Source organism: Macaca fascicularis, chromosome 2, assembly GCF_037993035.2.
Source record: "Macaca fascicularis isolate 582-1 chromosome 2, T2T-MFA8v1.1".
Taxonomy (NCBI): Eukaryota; Metazoa; Chordata; class Mammalia; order Primates; family Cercopithecidae; genus Macaca; species Macaca fascicularis.
This window is the reverse complement of record NC_088376.1, coordinates 129,697,489-129,716,611: the sequence shown is the minus strand read 5'-3', so window position 1 is coordinate 129,716,611 and position 19,123 is coordinate 129,697,489. Positions and strand designations below refer to the sequence as shown.

Sequence of the window (19,123 nt, the reverse complement as noted above, 5' to 3'; positions counted from 1 at the left end):
ACAAACAAAAAAAGATATGCACTTCCAATAAAGTTTTATTCTAGTTTCACAGTTATCTACAAATAATACATTTGTTGTTTTCAGCAAACGAGTACAAATAATAGTTGTAATGTAACAGGAAGAAATTTTTAACATCTAGAACAACAAACTCACAGAAAATATTAAAGATTTAAATTTTAACTGTATAGTATCTTGATCCAGACAAGTGTGACAGTGATCAATAAAAATCTTTCAAGCATTAAAATACAGTAAAGTCTCTGCAGGAAGTAGAATGGAAACAGGAAAAGGATTGACATATCAAATCTCTAGGATATTTAATTTTCACCAGATGAAGCTAAAAGAGTTAATCAAACCATTTTCATTTTACAGCATCAGAGTTTGCTAGAAATTATCCAACTTTTATATAACTTGTTAACCTTATGATGAAATATTTTAGTTCTCAACTTTAAAATATGTAAGTAGTAAATAATTTTTCAAAAACATTCTAAGGGCAATGAACAACATTTGAAGAACATTGCTTTAAAAAGATACCTTTTCTTTCTTTTTTTTTTTTTTTTTGCTTTAAAAATGTCTTTTGGGGAGGGGACACCACACTCTACTCAAAAAAGAGACACATTTTTACAGTCCAGAGGTCTTTTATTATATTTTAACACCTATTGTGCCATCAATTCATAGGGACTAGGGGCCAGCAGCTCAGGCTCCTTCCCAGTGGTTTTCACAAAGCGTGCTTCTCCGGGTGAAGGAGCCTGGCACAGTTGAACCCAGGTACCTTTCTCTTTGGCTTCTCTCTTTTTCTTGGCAAGAATCTTGCCCTTAACTTGTTTATTTACAACAATGCCAACAGCATTCTGGGTAATATTGTAGACTCTTCCGGTTTTGCTATGGTAACACTTGTGGGGCATTCCCTTGGTGTCTACAATATCACCTTTCTTATAAATTCACATATATGTGGCCAAAGGAACAACTCCATGTTCTCCAAAAGGCCTAGAGAACATATATCAGTATCTCTTCTCTTTCTCTTTGTGTTCATCGTTTTGGCCAATTACTGGAAGATGGTGGTTCCAGCTGAAAGGAAGACTTTTTTTTTTTTTTTGAGACGGAGTCTCACTCTGTCACCCAGGCTGGAGTGCAGTGGCACAATCTTGGCTCACTGCAACCTCCATCTCTTGGGTTCAAGCGATTCTCATGCCTCCACCTCCCGAGCAGCTGTGATTACAGGCGTGAGCCACTGTGCCTGGCAGATACTTTTCTTTTGTATGCGTTACTTCACAGAATTTCTGTGGGTATCTTCAGTTTTCTACAGCAGACCCTTTGCTTGCCATCCAGGGTCTCCTCTGCCCCATCCTCAGTGTCACTTCATCCCCCAAGGCAAAGACTAGCCTTGCCCACTGGCAGGAAAGGAACCAGGATCATCTTCATAAATCATCAAGTTAAAGATCGTCCTTTGGGTATCATATTTATAACACTTAGATTCCTAGAACACATGGCCCCTTTCTGATGATAGTCAAGATCTCACGTCCAAAGAGGGAAAACATGCCCTAGTGGCAAGTCCCCTTTGCCATAATTCTGTTTGAATGAGGGCCATCTGATTAGGGATATGCACACCTTATCGAGGCCCAGTAGATTCTGGGTAAAGCAAGAATAAATAGACTCAGCATGAAGTGGAAAGTCAGCAGTGATTTCTAAATTCCACAAGCCTTAGTAAAATGCTGATTCCTTACTACTCAGCCTTAAAAGGGAACAAAATAATGGCATTCACAGCAACCTGGATGGAATTGGAGACCATTATTCTAACTGAAGTAACTCAGGAATGAAAAACCAAACATCATATGTTCTCACTTATAAGTGGGAGCTAAGATATGAGGATGCAAAGGCATAAGAATGATACAATGGACTTTGGGGACTTGGGGGTAAGGGATGAAAGACTACACGTTGAGTACAGTGTACACGGCTTGGGTTGTAAGTGCACCAAAATCTCACAAATCACCACTAAAGAACTTATCCATGTAACCAAACACCACCTGTTCCACAAAAACCAATTGAAATAAAAACAAAAAATTTTTAAATGCAGATTCCTAGACCTTGCCAACAAGATATTCTGACTTGGTGGGTGTTGGGTAAGGCCCAGGAAGACGTACTTTTAATGTATATCCCAAGCACAACCCCTGCCAGGTGATTTTTTGGGATATGTCCATGTACCGTATCTTTAGCTGATCTTTGACCATGATTTAGCCTTTTCAAATGCGTTTCTTTTGATTTCCCTCCCGTATTTAGTATTCTGAAGTTAAAACGAGTCTGTAAATTGGCTTAGGGTAAGCGAGCTGTTATTATATCAAATGACTAAATACTATACTTAAATATTACTTTTAGTTGGAAGTATAATCAACCACCTAGAAGATATCAATTATTATTTAAGTTTGATTGAATTTTAAAGTACTTAAGCTCCAAAGAAGAATGTGGATAGGGAAAATAGATTTATAGAAAAAGAGATATAAATGATAAACATTTTAACTGATGCTTTCTCCTTAAAATCATAAAAGTATTATGTGATAGTGAAACAGGAAAGGTTCCCTTGTCCCCCTCACACGGCGTGTGATGGGAGTGTGGCTCGCTTCTTCAGTGCCCCTCTGCTCAAACCTCTAGGGAGCATACAGATGGGCAGGCTGTGGGGCTCCGACCCCTCGGCAGTGTCTAGGGGTGAATGTTTACAGCTGAAGCCCCAGGGTGTGTGTTACAGGGAGCTCTTTTAGTTTAGCTGTCCATAGGCAGTTTGCGTTAGCTCAATTAGACCTCTGCCTTATCGCAAGGACAGAGGGCTTTCTGTATCCCAGGATTCTTGTCTTGGTGTACCGGAAGAATTGGATCACACACGGGCTTGGAGAATGACTGCAAGGTTTTATTGAGTGGAGGTAGCTCTCACCAGATCAGGGAGCCAGAAGGGAGATAGTTTTCCCCTGGACTCAGGCCACTCTCCAGCCCAGGCTCTCCTCCAACTGCCCTGGCCAAACTTTGCCTCCTTCCACCCGTCGATGGCCTGCCGGCGTGCCCATGTGCTCCTACACTTGTGTGTTCCTCTCAACATCCAGCCGCCCTCCATCCCTGTTCCTCCACTGTTGTGCTCCTCTCGATGTCCAGCCACCTGTGTATCTGCCTGCTAGTGTCTCAGGGTTTCTATAGGCACGGGATGGGGGCATGGCAGGCCAGGATGGTCTTGAGAAATGCAACATTTGAGCAGGAAAACAAAAATGGCTGTCTTCACCTAGGTCCATGGGCACAGGCTTTTGGGTGGAGCCCTAGCCAGGGACCATGCCCTCCTCTACCCAGCACTTCCCTGCCCCCCTTCTGTATCAATAGCAATGTAATAATATTGAAGAAAGTCTATGGTAAAATAGGCATGAGGCTAGGACTGTGGATCTATATCAGTCCCACAAAATTAATTTGGTCATACCTGTAAACAATATTGTAAAATTTTATAATTTTAGCCAACAATTCTACTTCTGTAAATCTAGTTAAAGGAAAGGCAAAACTACCAAATTTGTCCACTGTAGAACTGTGTATTCGTTAATTATAGAGTGATAACACCAAAAAATAGAAAACAACTCATATAGGGAATTGAATAAATTTCCTGGAATAAATTTTCTGGAATATTATATAGTTCTTTAAAATGTTATTGTTGAATATAATTAATGTTATGAGATAATGTTCAGGATATAATGCTAAATAGGTCTCAAATGTATTGAAAAAAAGAAGAAAGGAATGAAGGAAGAGAGGGAGGGAGAAAAGGAGGGAGCGGAAGGGAGAGGGAAGGAGAGAGGAAGAATATCTAAAATACATATAGGTAAGACAAAATACCTGGTGAAATTAAGAGTAATTTTTATTTTCTTATTTCTATTTTCTTTAGTTTTTAAGTTCTTTGCAATGCATTCATCAATTTTATAATCCAAAACAGTATTGCTTTAAAAAACACATTAAGTAGGTATTCCAACTTCTGAACTGCTGATTCTACAGAAAAACAGATTTCACAGTCCACTGGCAGCGTATCTGTGCAAAGCCCCACAGAACTAGTGCATTTCCCTTATTCCCCAAGTCCATAGACAGCAGCCCGACCTACAGGCTAATACATATTTCTCTCTCTCTGGCTCTCTCTCTCTCTCTGGCTCTCTCTCTCTCTCTCTCTGTCTCACGCACTCACACACACACATAGACACACACACACAATCAGAGGATATTCTAGCATCTCCCTTGAGAGCCTACTTCCTTTCGTTTGTCCTGAATAATTTAAATGGAGCTGAAGGAAGCTATTCTTTTCCATGAGCTTGATATTAAAGGGTGGAAAGAACCCTGCAATGAGTTTATTTCATTTATCAGTATTATCATGATTAAGTGTCCCCTCTTACATTATTCATTCATTCAACAAATAGTGTTGAGTGCCTGTTAGACACTCAGCTAGTCACTCTGATGGAGAAAAAGATTTAGTCACTCGCTTGTCTGCTTAGTCAGTCAGTAAATGGTATTTCCTATAGTATTTACCCCCTTTGTGACAGACGCTGTGTGAGACATTGCACATCGCGAGCTGTGAATGCACCACTGCGCTACAGCTTGAGTGACAGAGCAAGACCCTGTCTCAAAAAAAAGACACTGCAAATGCAGTAGGAAACTAGATAAAGTTCCTGCCTTCAAGGAGCTCATGGTCTAGTAAGAGAGAGAGAGCCAAACAGATAAATAAAAATAATTACCGCTTGTAGTATGTGTCATGCAGGGATACACAGGTGTCAGAACAGAAACTAGCACCAGTACCTAAATAGGTAAGGGGGTCAGGGAATGCCTCTCTAGGCTGGGGAGTTGGGGTGTGACTAGGAGAACAAGAAAAAAACAGCCAGAGAGCGCTGAGTTCAGGCGGAGACCGACCGCAAGGTCAAAGCTGAGGCAGGAAAGGATGCGAGTGGCTCTGGGAATGGGAAGATGCTCTGTGGGATGGGGTTCGGAGGCTCTGAGGAGGGGTGGGCAGCTTCTATTGCCAAGATAATGACTTTGGCTGGATCCAACACAGAGTTTGAGTCCAAGTTTGTATCTTAATGAGCAGAATAGTAAATAGGTATAATTATGATATAAATCAGGAGAGAACAAACTTTTTCTGTAAAGATAAATAATACATTTGGCTTTGCAGGCCTAAGGGTCTCCATTGCATTGCTCAACTCTGCTATTGGAAGGAGAAGGCAGCCATAGACGATGTGTAAAAGAATGGGTGTCGGCTGGGTGCAGTGACTCACGCGTGTAATCCTAGCACTTTGGGAGACTGAGGCAGGCATCGTTTGAGCCCAGGAGTTCAAGACCAACCTGGAAACATGGCGAAACCTGTCTCTACTAAAAATACAAAAGATTAGCTGAACGTGGTGGTGCATGCCTGTAGTCCCAGCTACTTGAGCGGCTGACGTGGGAGGATCGCCTAAGCTCAGGAAGTCAAAGCTGCAGTGGGCAGAGATTGCACCACTGCACTCCAGCCTGGGCATCAGAGTGAGACCCTATCTATCTATCTATCTATCTATCTATAAATGAATGAATGAATGAATAAATAAATAAGTGGTGTCTTCATCTGCAGAGACAGGCAATGGATCAGATTTGGTCACGGGCCATAGTTCATCATCCCCTGATATGAAGGATAAATAAAAATCTTCAGGAGTGACTGGGTGCAGTGGCTTACACCTGTAATCCCAGCACTTTGGGAAGCCAAGGCAGGTGGATCACCTGAGGCCAGGAGTTCGAGACCAGCCTGGCCACCATGGTGAAACCCCATCTCTACTTAAAAAAAAAAAAAAAAAAAAAAAATTAGCCAGGTGTGGCTGCAGCTGCCTGTAGTCCCAGATACTCAGGAGGCTGAGGCAGGAGAATCACTGGAACCTGGGAAGTGGAGGCTGCAGTGAGCCAAGATTGCGCCATTGCACTCCAGCCTGGGGCAACAAGACTGAAACTCCATCTCAAAAAAAAAAAAAAAAAATCTTCAGGAGTGTATGGGAAATCAGACAGGGAGAAGATGACTTCCTGGGGCGAGAGCTGAGTTAAGTCTTGAAAAATGAGGAGATTTCAAAAATAAAATAATGGGGGAAAGGGAAATCCAAGGAGAGGGGACAGTAGGAGCTAGACCCAGAGGCAAGAATGGCCAGTGCCCATAGAGGAGTCTGAGAGGTGGTGGAAAATACATTTGCAAGTGTAGTTGTTTTATTCCTCAGCTATTTTGAGGGCTTATGAGGTAGCAGGCAGTGTGCTAGACCACTAGGGACAGGGATAAGAGGGGAATAAGGAGCGAGTCCCTGAATTCTAGGACAATAGAGACCAGAGGGGGTGACAGATACATGAATAGGACTTCACACATTCAACTCAGTAAGAGAAAGTCAGGGAAGGCTTCCCAGCAAAGGTAAATTTAGAAATTAACTTTTTCCTTCATTATAAATGCTTCATTTAACACTTGATTGAACAGATAAATATATTCGTATGCTACAAAATTTAAAAGGCACAAAATGGTTTACAGTAAAGTTTCCCTCTCTTAAAGTCTATCCCTCAGGCCTACTCAATACCCCCTCCCCAGAGATAACCAATATCACTGATTTGTTCCAGATTCTTCTGGAGACAGTCTATGCAGATCCAAGCAGATGAGTATGTTTTCTCATTATTACTCAGATGATCTGAGCTGAACTTTAAGAATGAATTCTTCAGAGAAGTGAATATGGAGAATGAAAGGAAGAGAATAGCAATTGAGGCAAAGAGAAAAATGTCATAAAGATGGGAAGTGGGGAGGGCAGGAGATGGCACAATATGTGGGTTGGGGAGCATATGACAAGCTCTCCTGTGTTGCTGAGACATTAAGCATGAGGCAGAGGCCAGGCCCAGTGGCTCACGCCTGTAATCTCAGCACTTTTGGAGGCCAAGGCAGGAGGATCATTTGAGCCAAGGACTTCAAGACCCCTGGGCAACATAACAAGACCCCATCTCTACAAAATATTTTTAAAATTAGCCAGATGTAGTGGCATACACCTGTGGCCTCAGCCACTCAGGAGGCTGAGATGGGAGTATTGCTTGAGCCCAGGAGTTTGAGACTGCAGTGAGCCATGATCATGCCACTACACTCTACCCTGAGTGACAGAGCAAGCCCTTGCCTCAAAAAAATAAAAGAAAAAAGAAAAGTGTAAGACAGAAAGGTAGGAGGGGCCAGGTCATGGCAAGACTCTATGTTGTGGAACACAGATTTAACCTAGTCGGCAGTCAGAATTTAACAGAGACTTTTATAAGCACGAGAGTAACAGGCTAATTGATGTTTTAGGATGATCATTTTAACAGTTTATAGAGGGCAAATATCCAAGTGAGCCTTGAATGACAAATAAAAAAGTTGAGCTTTTTTCCTTCAGTCAGTGGGAACCAATGAAAGTTTTTAAATAAGGGAAGGGTGATATCAAAGGTGTGACTTAGCCAAATGAATCTATCAGCATTGTCGGCAGTGTGCTGTTCTTAATACCACGCCGTGTTAGATGAAGAATGACTGAGATAAACCCAAATAAGTGACAATCCGCCCATCAACCCTCAGCAGAAATGTAGGTCTTTTGTCTGCTTTTTAATTTTAAGGGAGAAATCTATATCAGCTCTCTATTGCTGCATAACAACTTATCCCAAAACTTAGTGGCTTAAAACCATACCCATTTATTAGGTTAGTTTCTGTGGGTCAGGACTCCATGGTCTCTCCCAGACTGTAATCAAGATGTCAGTCAAGACTGGGGTTTCACCTGAAGGCTCAACTGGGGAAGGATCTGCTTCCATACTTACTTACATGACGGTTGGTAGGATCCAGTTCATTGAGGTGTTCAGTTCCTTGTTGGATATTGGCCCACAGCCACCCTCAGTTTCTTGGCATGTGGATCTCTCCCACCTGACAATTTGTTTCATAAAATGTACAAGCTGAGAAGGCAATAGTGTCTGCTAGCAAGATGGAGGTTAAACACTTTTATAACCTAATTAGAGAAGTGGTATCTTATCATCTTTACCATTTCTGTTGGTTAGAAGCAAATTGCTAGGACCAGCCCATACTCAGAGACTGGGCATACACAAAGGCATAAATACAAGAAGATGGGATCGTTGGGGAGCAACCTGGAAGCTTAACGAGGGCTGCTCCTGCAAGTATTTTGCAAACCAGGACAAGGCCAGGAGGAATAAAGCCTGTATTGTTTCTCAGCGTGACCCAGCCAGGAAATCACCTTGCTCTCCCCTGGCCTGCTGGCTACCGCCCTCATTACCATCACTGCCTTGCGGCTGTCATTTTTGTCCACTTCTCCTAAAGACAGAATGCCTCCTTCTTGCAGTTACAGCATCTGGGAATATTTAGATGCAAGCTGTGTTGGGCTGACTCTCCCTGCTGGACTCGGATTGTTGTGAGAAGCTTCCTCCCTGCTGCTGCTGCTGCTGCTGCTGCTGCAATTTCTGACATGCACTGACTAAAAGAAACACCTCTAAACATGAAGATAAATTCTTAACTGGTCCTTTACTTTTTTAAACAGAGTGGATTAGTTGATTTGGTGAAGGAGTTGCCTCCACTCCTAGCAGTGCTTTCCAAACCGTAGTGTTGCCTTACATCAAACAACTCACAGAAAGCCTGGAGGACTCAGCACTCAGATCCCAGGCTGTGTAAATGGCGATTCCAAACCACTCCAGGCAGATAGACGTGACAACAGCTGCCATTGAGTATGTATACGGTGTGCCAGGGACTGGGGTAAGAGCCTGACCTTCATTATCTTGTTTTAGTTCACTAACTGCACAGAGTTCATGCTACTATCCCCATATGACAGAGGAGGAACCTGAGATCCAGAAAGATTAGATACCATGCATGGATACTCCCAGCTAGTAAGTAGCAAGCAGTACCAGGATTCAAACATAGTCTGATTTGACAGTCTTGCACTTTTAAATTGGGGGTCTGCAATAATTTATCTTTTTTTTTTTTTTTTTTTTTTTTTTTTTGAGACGGAGTCTCACTCTGCCGCCCAGGCTGGAGTGCAGTGGCCGGATCTCAGCTCACTGCAAGCTCCGCCTCCTGGGTTCACGCCATTCTCCTACCTCAGCCTCCCGAGTAGCTGGGACTACAGGCACCCGCCACCTCGCCCGGCTAGTTTTTTGTATTTTTTTTTAGTAGAGACGGAGTTTCACCGGGTTAGCCAGGATGGTCTCAATCTCCTGACCTCGTGATCCGCCCGTCTCGGCCTCCCAAAGTGCCGGGATTACAGGCTTGAGCCACCGCGCCCGGCCTAATTTATCTTTATGAATAGTCATGTTTTGTCCTGAATTATAAGGAGACCTCATCAGCTAAACATAATTTGGGGAGTGGTAAAAGAAAGGTATCCACCTAAAATAAATCCACTTAAAATGGAAATTAAAACATCAATGTAAAAGTTGAGGGAATTTTTTTTTAATTTTTTTATTTTTTTGAGATGGAGTCTCGCTCTGTCACCCAGGCTGGAGTGCAGTGGAGCGATCTCGGCTCACTGCAAGCTCTGCCTCCCGGGTTCACGCCATTCTCCTGCCTCAGCCTCCCGAGTAGCTAGGACTGCAGGTGCCCGCCACCACGCCTGGCTAATTTTTTGTATTTTTTTTAGTAGAGACACAGTTTCACCATGGTCTCGATCTCCTGACCTCGTCATCCACGCACCTCGGCCTCCCAAAGTGCTGGAATTACAGGCGTGAGCCACCGTGCCCAGTCAAGGGAATTATTTTTATTAGAACTGTATCTTTTTAAATAAAAGTTAAAATAAAGAGAAAAAGCTTATTTAAAAAAAGAATCTTAGGTCAATTTTCAGCAAACTTTACTGGAAGGTCCAGATAGCATAACTATCACCAAACTTTCTCTGGAAGGGCCAGATAGCAAATATTTTTCACTTTGTGGGCCATGAGATCTCTGCTACAACTACTCAAGTCTGTCATTGTGGTATATGAGCAGCCACAAATAATAAGTAAACGAATGGGCATAGCTGCGTTCTAATAAAGATTTATTTATAAAATCAGATGGTGGGCCAGATTTGGCCCTCAAACTGTAGTTTGCTAACTGCTTATTTAGATTATAATGTAATGTATACCAATTTTTAGAAGAAGCAAGAATCATGTAGTTTTAACACAACATTTCTGACAAAATATGTGATAACATTTTGTGTGTTTACAATCATGATAACATAGTACAACATAATCTCTTCCGATTGACATCTGTAGTTTTATCGAAAGAGAACCAATTGTGAAAAACTATTTGAGGGCCTTATTGCTTTTCTCAAGGTCTCTGTCAATCCTTCGATAGTCAAATAATTATCTTTTGAAACCATTATAACATCATCTGGATTTTCTCTTCTTCAGTTGTAAGCTGCTCTTCTACTAGAACCCTGTTTCTACGTAACTCTGCGTAATTCTCTATCATCTTTTCATCGACTTTACGAAATCTTGTGCATTTGTAAGATTTGCTATTCACTTTCAAGAAGCTTTTTATTGGTTTGCCTGTTTGCTCAGTGGACATCCAATGGGCAACAAGAGAGGAGAAGCAACTAAAACTGTAACATGATGAGCAAAAAAGATGCTGAGCCAGGAAGAATTTGAGTAGGAATTAATTTTGTGGTGGTCATGTCATTGGTGAATATTTCCTGTGTTACCATAATCTCAGCTTCCCTCCACAATTGGGTACCTGTAGGTTGTCAAATAACAAATACTCAGGTAATGAAGATCTTCCCTGTATAATTTATCCATCTATTTTATGCATACATTATTCTCTTGCATTCAGTTTTTCTATTATATCTATCATTTATTGAGCATCCACTCAATTTTTTTAAAAAAAGCCATTTTACTTATATAAACATCCTTCTTTCCAAATTCTTACTATCCACACTGAGTAACCCAGTAAGTTGAGATCAATTTTCCAATATAATTCTCATTATCTGAACTCAGGATCTGAATAGCTTCAGAAAACACTATATTCCTTGCTAGACAAGCTTACTGTTTTTAGTCTCATGATCCAATTTATCTTTGGCTAGGAAAAACAAAAAAATACTTGTTTGTTTTTCCCGTTTCTTCCAGTAACTGAAAAGAGTCTTTTACTATCCTCGTCTTACAGATGAAGTTTCTGATATCCTAAGTAAGCAAGTAACTTGCCCAAGGTCTCCTGGGCAGTCAGTGGTAAACTGAGAGTCAGAGCCAGGTCTGACTGGCTCTAAATCCCATGATCTTTCTTCCACTTGCCTTTTATTTTTTTTAATTCTTATTTTTTTATTTTTTGAGACAGTCTCACTCTGTCACCCAGACTGGAGTGCAGTGGTGCAATTTCAGCTCACTACAACCTCTATCTACCAGGTTCAAGCGATTCTTATGCCTCAGCCTCCCAAGTAGCTGGGATTATAGGTGTGCACCACCCCACCCAGCTAACTTTTGTATTTTTAGTAGAGATGGGGTTTCACCATGTTGGCCAGGATGGTCTCAAACTCCTGGCTTCAAGTGATCTGCCCACCTTGGCCTCCCAAAGTGCTGGGATTACAGGCGTGAGCCACCATGCATGGCCACATGCCTTTTAAATATGCAATTCACGTGGATGAAAAGCCCAGCATAGTCATCTATCACAAAGTCAAAGTTACAGATTCCTGTGCTCTTTAAATCACATTTAAATTAATCAAGCTAATTTTACATCATAAGCAGTGATGTTGCCATTTTTAAAAATTATGCGATGCAGATTTCAGTATTGCAGTAAATGTAATTTGAGTATAATTTCTCTATTTATTATTAAAGACGTTCTCAAACTGTGGTCCCAGAAGAGCAGCATCGATATTACCAATAAACGTGTTAGAAATGCAGATCTAAGGCCGGGTGCGGTGGCTCACACCTATAATCCCAGCACTTTGGGAGGCCAAGGTGGGCGGATCACTTGAGGTCAGGAGATCCAGACCAGCCTGGCCAACATGGTGAAACTCCATCTCTACTTAAAAAAAAAAAAAAAAAAAAAAATTAGCCAGGTGTGGCTGCAGCTGCCTGTAGTTAGAATTAGAGGATGAACAACCATACTCTTTGGTGATTCTTGCAATAAGAACCAGAACATATGGGTGTCAGAAGTCTGGATGACTTGTTGACTGTCAGAAAGCTCTGATTAATGCTCTTATTTCCCTTCTAGTCATTTCTTCATTCATCTAACAAATACATCCTCAGCCCCAACTCTGGGTCAGGCATGATGCCAGGCACCAGAAACAAGGTAGAGAAAAAGACGGGGCCCTAATCTTCTCAGGTTTACAGTCTAATGTGGGTGACAGACCAGAACACAGTCAATTCCAGAACACAGCATCGTCTGTGCCTCGCAAGATAAACAGGGTGCTAGGAGCAAGAGGTTTCACCTAATCCAGCCCTGCAAGTCAGGGAAGATTTCCAGATTAAACAACTCAAGAGGGTAGGAGTCCAGAACATTCTGAGAAGGCCTAGTGCCATGGGAGGTTGTTTTGTCTCTCCCACATATGCACAGCCTGCTTGAAGCAGCTTCAGATGGAAGAAGGGGGGTGCAGAAAACTCAACCTGTTGCTTCCAACTTGTTGGAACACTTATCTCCGACACGCATTAAAAACATATGGAAGGTCAAAGCTCCATGTGTTCTCTTGGTAGGGGAGCAGAAAATTGGATACGCAAATATGCATACCTCCCCGATCCCAACTGCTGGACTCTTATTGCCAATTTACGTAATTTCCTGTGCTTACTTCAAAATAGTGAGGGGGGGCAGGAGACATTGTGAACACCATAATCAGGCTGCTTAGGCTAGCGGCTGCTTAGACTAGCAGCTGCTAGCACATTCATTCCCTTCTTCCTTGATTTAAAAAAAAAAAAAAAAAAATCCAGTAGAACCTGAGGGGAAACGCATCATTTGGCAAATGAATGAATAGTTTCTACTTAAGAGAAATCAGTTTAGATCCAACAAGCCATCCACAAAACAGGATCCCACTTACTCCTTCATCCAGCAAAAGTGCTTTGAGTGCCTACGCTGTGCTGGCACTGAGCTAGGTGCTGGAGAAAGGACAAGTACAGGAAGGGCCCTGACTGTAAGGAGATTAAAGGACAGAAATTGAACACCACTTTATTTATTTTTACTCTTTTAGGCAGGTCTCAGTCTGTCACCCAGACTGGAGTGCAGTGGCACAATCAGACCTCGCTACAGCCTCGATCTCCTGGACTCAAGCAATCTTCCCACCTCACCCTCATGAGTAGCTAGGACTACAGGCATGCGCCGCCACACTGGCTATTTTTTTTTTTTCTTAATTTTTTTGTATAGACAGGGTCTCACTATGTTGCTCAGGCTAATCTCAAACTCCTAAGCTCAAGCAATCCTCCCACCCTGGCCTCCCAAAGTGCTGGGATTACAGGCACGAGCCACCATGCCTGGCCTCAATACCACTTTTAATGTGATAAATGTTTAAAAGAAAAATGTTATTAAATAGATCTATCCTAAAGGCACATGCTGATAGATGTTTAAAAGAAAAAAGTTATTAAATAGGTCTACCGTAAAGACACACCCACATGTATGTTTATTGCAGCCTTATTCACAATAGCAAAGACATGGAATCAACCTAAAAACCCATCAATAGTAGACTGGATAGGCCGGACGCGGTGGCTCACGCCTGTAATCCCAACACTTTGGGAGACTGAGGCAGGTGGATCACTTGAGGTCAGGAGTTTAAGATCAGCCTGGCCAACATGGTGAAACCCTGTCTCTACTAAAAATAGAAAAATTAGTAGGACATGGTGGCAGATGCCCATAATTCCAGCTACTCAGGAGGCTGAGGCAGGAGAATCTCTTGAACCTGGGAGGCGGAGGTTGCAATGAGCCAAGATCATGCCATTGCATTCCAGCTTGGGTGAAAGAGATATTCCATCTCAAAAAAAAAAAAAAGAGTTGCTCAACAGATCTTTGTGGTGACAGAGCAGTCCTGTGTCTTGGTTGTGGTGGTGGTTGCACAAATCTACACATATAATTGCATAGAAGTATATGCACACACACAATATACAAATGTAAAGTGCATGTAAAACTGCCAAAATTCAAATAAGATCTGTGGATTATACCAATACTGCTGTCCTGGTTTCATATCGAACTGTAGTTATGTAAAATGTTGCCACTGGAGGAAACTAGGTGATAGGTACACAGGGACTCTGTTTTATTTTTGCAACTTGCTGTGAATCAGTAATTATTTTAAAATAAATAGTTTTGCTAGGCGCCGTGGCTCCTGCCTGTAATCCCAGCACTTTGGGAGGCCGAGATGGGTGGATCACCTGAGGTCAGGAGTTCAAGACCAACCTGGCCAAGATGTTGAAACCCTGTTGCTACTAAAAATACAAAATATTAACCGGGCATGGTGGTGGGCACCTTAATCTCAGCTACTCGGGAGGCTGAGGCAGAGAATTGCTTGAACCTGGGAGGTGGAGGTTGCAATGAGCCGAGATCACACCCCTGCACTCCAGCCTGGGTGACAGAGCAAGACTCCATCTCAAAAATAAATACATAAATAAATAAATAGCTTTTAAAGTGGTTTTAAACAGTTTTAAAACATATGGAAATGTTAAAATAGTTTAAAAAAGTAATTTAGAAACTATAGGAATGACCTGATGAACAATTTATGCTGCAAGATATTACTCAGTAAGCAGATTTGTTCAACATATTGTTTCATTTATTTAGAGAATTAAAGGGTGCTCTAGACTGAATTGTGTCCTACCAAGATTTCATACATTGAAGCCCTAGCCCCCAGTATGATAGTATTTGGAGATAGGGCCTTTGGGAGGCAATTGGGTTCAGGTGAGGTCATGAGAATGGGGCCCTTGTGATGGAATTAGTGCCCTTACAAGAAGAGACACCAGAGATATTCCCTCTCCTTCCTCTCTTTTTCTCTTTGTCATGTGAGGATATATCAAGAGGGCCCTCATCAGAATCCAACTATGGTGGTACCCGATCTCAGACTCCAGTCTTTAGAACTGTGAGAGAAAAATGTCTGTTGCTTCAGTCATGCAGCCTATATGGCAGCTCAAGCTGACCAAGCCAAAGGGAAATAATTGGTCATTCATTCATCCATTTGCTCATTCATTTCTTTGTTCATATTACCCAGCAGTGACTGCATCTTTGGTCACCCCTGGTCCTTGAGACCATAAAACACACAGGGTTTATGGTCCAAGGCCTATTTCCCTGTAGCCACTCCCTATTGCTGGAGAAGATCCTTTCAAGATCAATTTATTCTAAAAGGAAATAATAAAAAATACTCAAAATGCACAAGTCTTGTGAAGAAAATGAAGAAAATCCACAGAACATGCCAAAGGCTGAGGGAGTCCACCCTGGGAAAGGTATCCCCCAGGAGGCAGAAGGAAGCCTCAGCCCTCATCAAAAGGTGTAAGCCAGGAAGCAGAAGGAAACCCCAGACAAGGGCTGACTGGGCCTGGCTGGGGATTTAAAGAGGATGCTCCGTGTTAGGCATTAGGATCCTGGAGAAATGGTAACAGCAGATGAGTTGGAAAGACTTACGGAAGAGATAGGAAGAATAAGAACAAGTTGGTGAAGATCCAGTGGAAGCAAAGACATTCTCACAGCCAGCCATAACCTCTGTGCTTCAGGCCTTCCATTCATTTTTGTCTGATATTAAGATCTGGTCCCTGCTTTCTTTCTGTTAGCAAAAAAAAAAAAAACAAAACAAAAACAAAAATACACAAAACACAACACAGAAGACTTCCCGAGATAGAGCAGAGACTGTAGGAGAGACCCACAGACACTAGCCAGGAGAGATGGATAAAGGGAAGTGAGCCAGGCAGAGAGACGAGAGTGCGTGAAGGCCCTGAAGTGGGACAGGGCGCTAGAGACAAAAGGAATCTGGCATCAAAGCCACAGAGAGAGCAGAGGGAAGTGGGAGATCAGAAGAGGCTGAGGAGGGAGGCAGGGACCAGGTCTCCAAGGGCCTTTTGGGTCAGTGATGTTGCCCTGGCATGATTTTCCCTGCACCCATTTTCACTTTCAAATACGTCCTTTTACCATACTTCGGTAAAGTAATTGTTTTTTTAAAAAAAAAAAAAAAAAAAAAGAGTCCTTTGGTTGATCACTTCAAGAGTCACCCCACATTTGGGCCATGGGGAGGACTATAGGTTACCTTGGGATGATGGGCAGCATTGCAGGATTTTCAGCTAGACGGTTAGGTTCTCACTTTTATTTTAGAAAGGCCACTCTGCCTCCAGGGTTAGAACTACTGCTGAAAGGGAAAATAAGCTGACCAGAAGATTTTGCTTATTCTCCACAGGGAGAGGAAAACAAGGGAGGGTGAGGTGGGTAAGGGATGGAGAGAGGCTGCCAGGCCTTCACCACCTATGGGAATCTATGGGCCAAACTCTACCCCAACCCCAAACCCTCTGGTGGCTCGCTGCCTTCCCACATCCCAACCCCACCCCTACCCTGCCACCTTCCACCTCCACTCTAGACAACAATCAGCCTAACAAAGGACAACCCTGGAAGCGGGTGAATAGAAAACAGGGTTTCTATGCTTTATTGCTTCTGCTGACTTGCTCCTATTCAGACCTGGGGCTAAAGAACCTGTCAGTCTTCAATCTGGAGACATCTCTACCCATCCTTATGCCTGAATTTTCCTCTGCATAACAGTTAGAATCTAGTGTTGTCTTTGGGATGAATGTACCAATGCTTGAAATGATCATTATGAGCAGAGATTTCCTGCAGGGTTAAAAAACCAGACTTTCTCGCAGTTTCTGTCCTGTGCATTCTAACCAACTCAGTCGAGTGGCCCAATCTTCCACTTCAAAGAGTGCTCTGTTCCCTTTGTTACAGAACTTCCTATGGATCAGTGAAATGTCTCTAAGAAATTCTGCTTTCTCTTCTTTATCCTTTTATCTTCATCCTCACCCCACCATCCATTTGACTTTGCCAACTACACAAGTTGTTATGGATTGGTGATTTTTTTAACATCACCCAAAACTTTCCTCTATGACCTTGGCTACAACTCCTGTTCTCAAGAATTTGTTATAGTGCAATATTCATTGTTACACAAAGCACCGTCAAAAAAGGAAAGATGACTAATTTTCCATCTGTAATCCAACTTTAAAATTCAGTCATTTTTTTAGTGTAAAACCAAGGTGGTTTCCTGTCCCTTTAAGTCAGGCCTTGTGGAGAGTGGATCTGAGTTTGTGCTGGCATGATCTTGGAAAGAGAATTATTTCTCGACCTTGCTAGGGAAAGAAAGCTTTCTGGCTATTCGTTGGAGAAGGCAATTTTGATGTAAACTGACATTTCTCAGATGCCCATCTTGGGAATATTCTATGTGAAACCCAAAATTTCTGGCAGCTGAAACCTCAGCCCAACTGCCAGGCCCTGGGCAGAGATAAAAGAACGTGGATGAGTGGCAGGCAGATGGGGTTACAACAAGAGGCCTTTTCTCTGGACCCAATGAGATGAGCTGGGGAAGAGGTCAGGGAGGATGATGGGGGAAGAGCAGTGCCTCACAGTGAGGGAATCAACAAAAAAGGCACTTTTTCGGCTTTTCATTGAGAGGGCCCGTTTCCCCTGTTTTCAAGCCCATTTTGAGCACCATTCATTGAGAGGCGCCTTTCTTCTGAAGTCTTTTATCCCAGGACACTGAAAGCGTTCCCGTGTCCTCCCTGCAAAGAGGATTCTCCCACACTCCAGCCCAGACCCCGACAGACCGGCCCCCATCAGTTCTAGGCCTGCTGAGCACAGTGGCTTCCTCCTCCGCTTCAGAAGCAGCTTTTGTCATTTCTTTTTCTTATATTCTTGAAACCACGAATTTAAAAATTGGAAAAGGTAATTTCAAAAAGTAGAAACAAATAAAGGGCTTTTCTTCTTCTTTTTCTTTATTCTTTTGCTCTCTTTGGGAGAGGATATAGAGGGGTTAAAATAGGCAAAACATGTTGGAATTTTTGTTTGTGTTTGTTTTTGTTTTGTTTTGTTTTGAGACAGAGTCTGGCTCTGTCGCCCAGGCTGGAGTGCAGTGGCACAATCTTGGCTCACTGCAACTTCACCTCCCAGATTCAAGCAGTTCTCGTGCCTCCCCCTCCCTAGTAGCTGGGATTGCAGGCATGCGCTACCAAGCCCAGCTAATTTTATTTTATTTTAATTTTTTGTATATTTAGTAGAAACAGGTTTTCACCATGTTGGCCAGGCTGGTCTCGAACTCCTGGCCTCAAGTGATCCACCGGCCTCAGCCTCCCAAAGTGCTAGGGTTACAGGTGGAAGCCACTTTGCCAGGCCTGGGAAAATGTGTTTCAATTCACTTTGATTTGTTTTCTTATGTCTTCCACATAATTAGAGAATTGCATTTATCTTTTCTTTAATAACAAGAATCAAAAGGAAAGTCCTCAAACACTTTCCTTCATCATCAGGTTTTCAGAATTTCTGATACCTGAAATATGGATGTATTTAAATCTGGACCTCACAAACAAGCCAGGGTGTGTAATGGTAACACACAGGAGAGCTCGCTCCTTCTCCGCAGGCAGCTGCCAGGATGGAAACCGCAGCTCCCCTGCCTCCAGGCTGTGTGACCTTGGGCAAGTTACTTTACCCCCTACACATCAGTTTTCTCCATCAAGAAACTGGAATAATAATAGTACACATTTCATAGGATTGTTATGAGGATTAATTGGGGTATGGACTAGGAGATGCTCAAGAAATATTAACTGTTATGTTTACTATATAACTATATATTTACTGTATATTAATACATCCATGCATTGCTTAACAACAGGGATATGTCTTGGTAAAAGCAGTTTTACTATTGTGTGAACATCCTAGGATGCACTTATAGCACAAACCTGGACGGTATAGCCTACACACTGAAGCTATATGGCGTAGTCTACTACTCCTAGCTACAAACCTGTAGATCATGCTACTGTCTTGAATACTGTAAGCAACAGTAACACAATGGTAAGCATTTGTGTATCTGAATATATCTAAATACAGAAATGGTACACCAAAATTATGGTTGACCAAACATCATTGTCTGCTACATAAGTGTGCATATATATACACATACATACACATATACAAACACACATATATATATACACATACGTGCGTGTGTGTGTGTGTGTGTGTGTG

General features: G+C 42.3%; 1 pseudogene; it reads left to right on the top strand.

Annotated features, from left to right (window-relative positions):
- The first annotated feature begins 15,246 nt into the window (after positions 1-15,246).
- Positions 15,247-16,654, top strand: LOC135969456 (transcription elongation factor A protein-like 8; annotated as a pseudogene).
- The last annotated feature ends 2,469 nt before the right edge of the window (positions 16,655-19,123 follow it).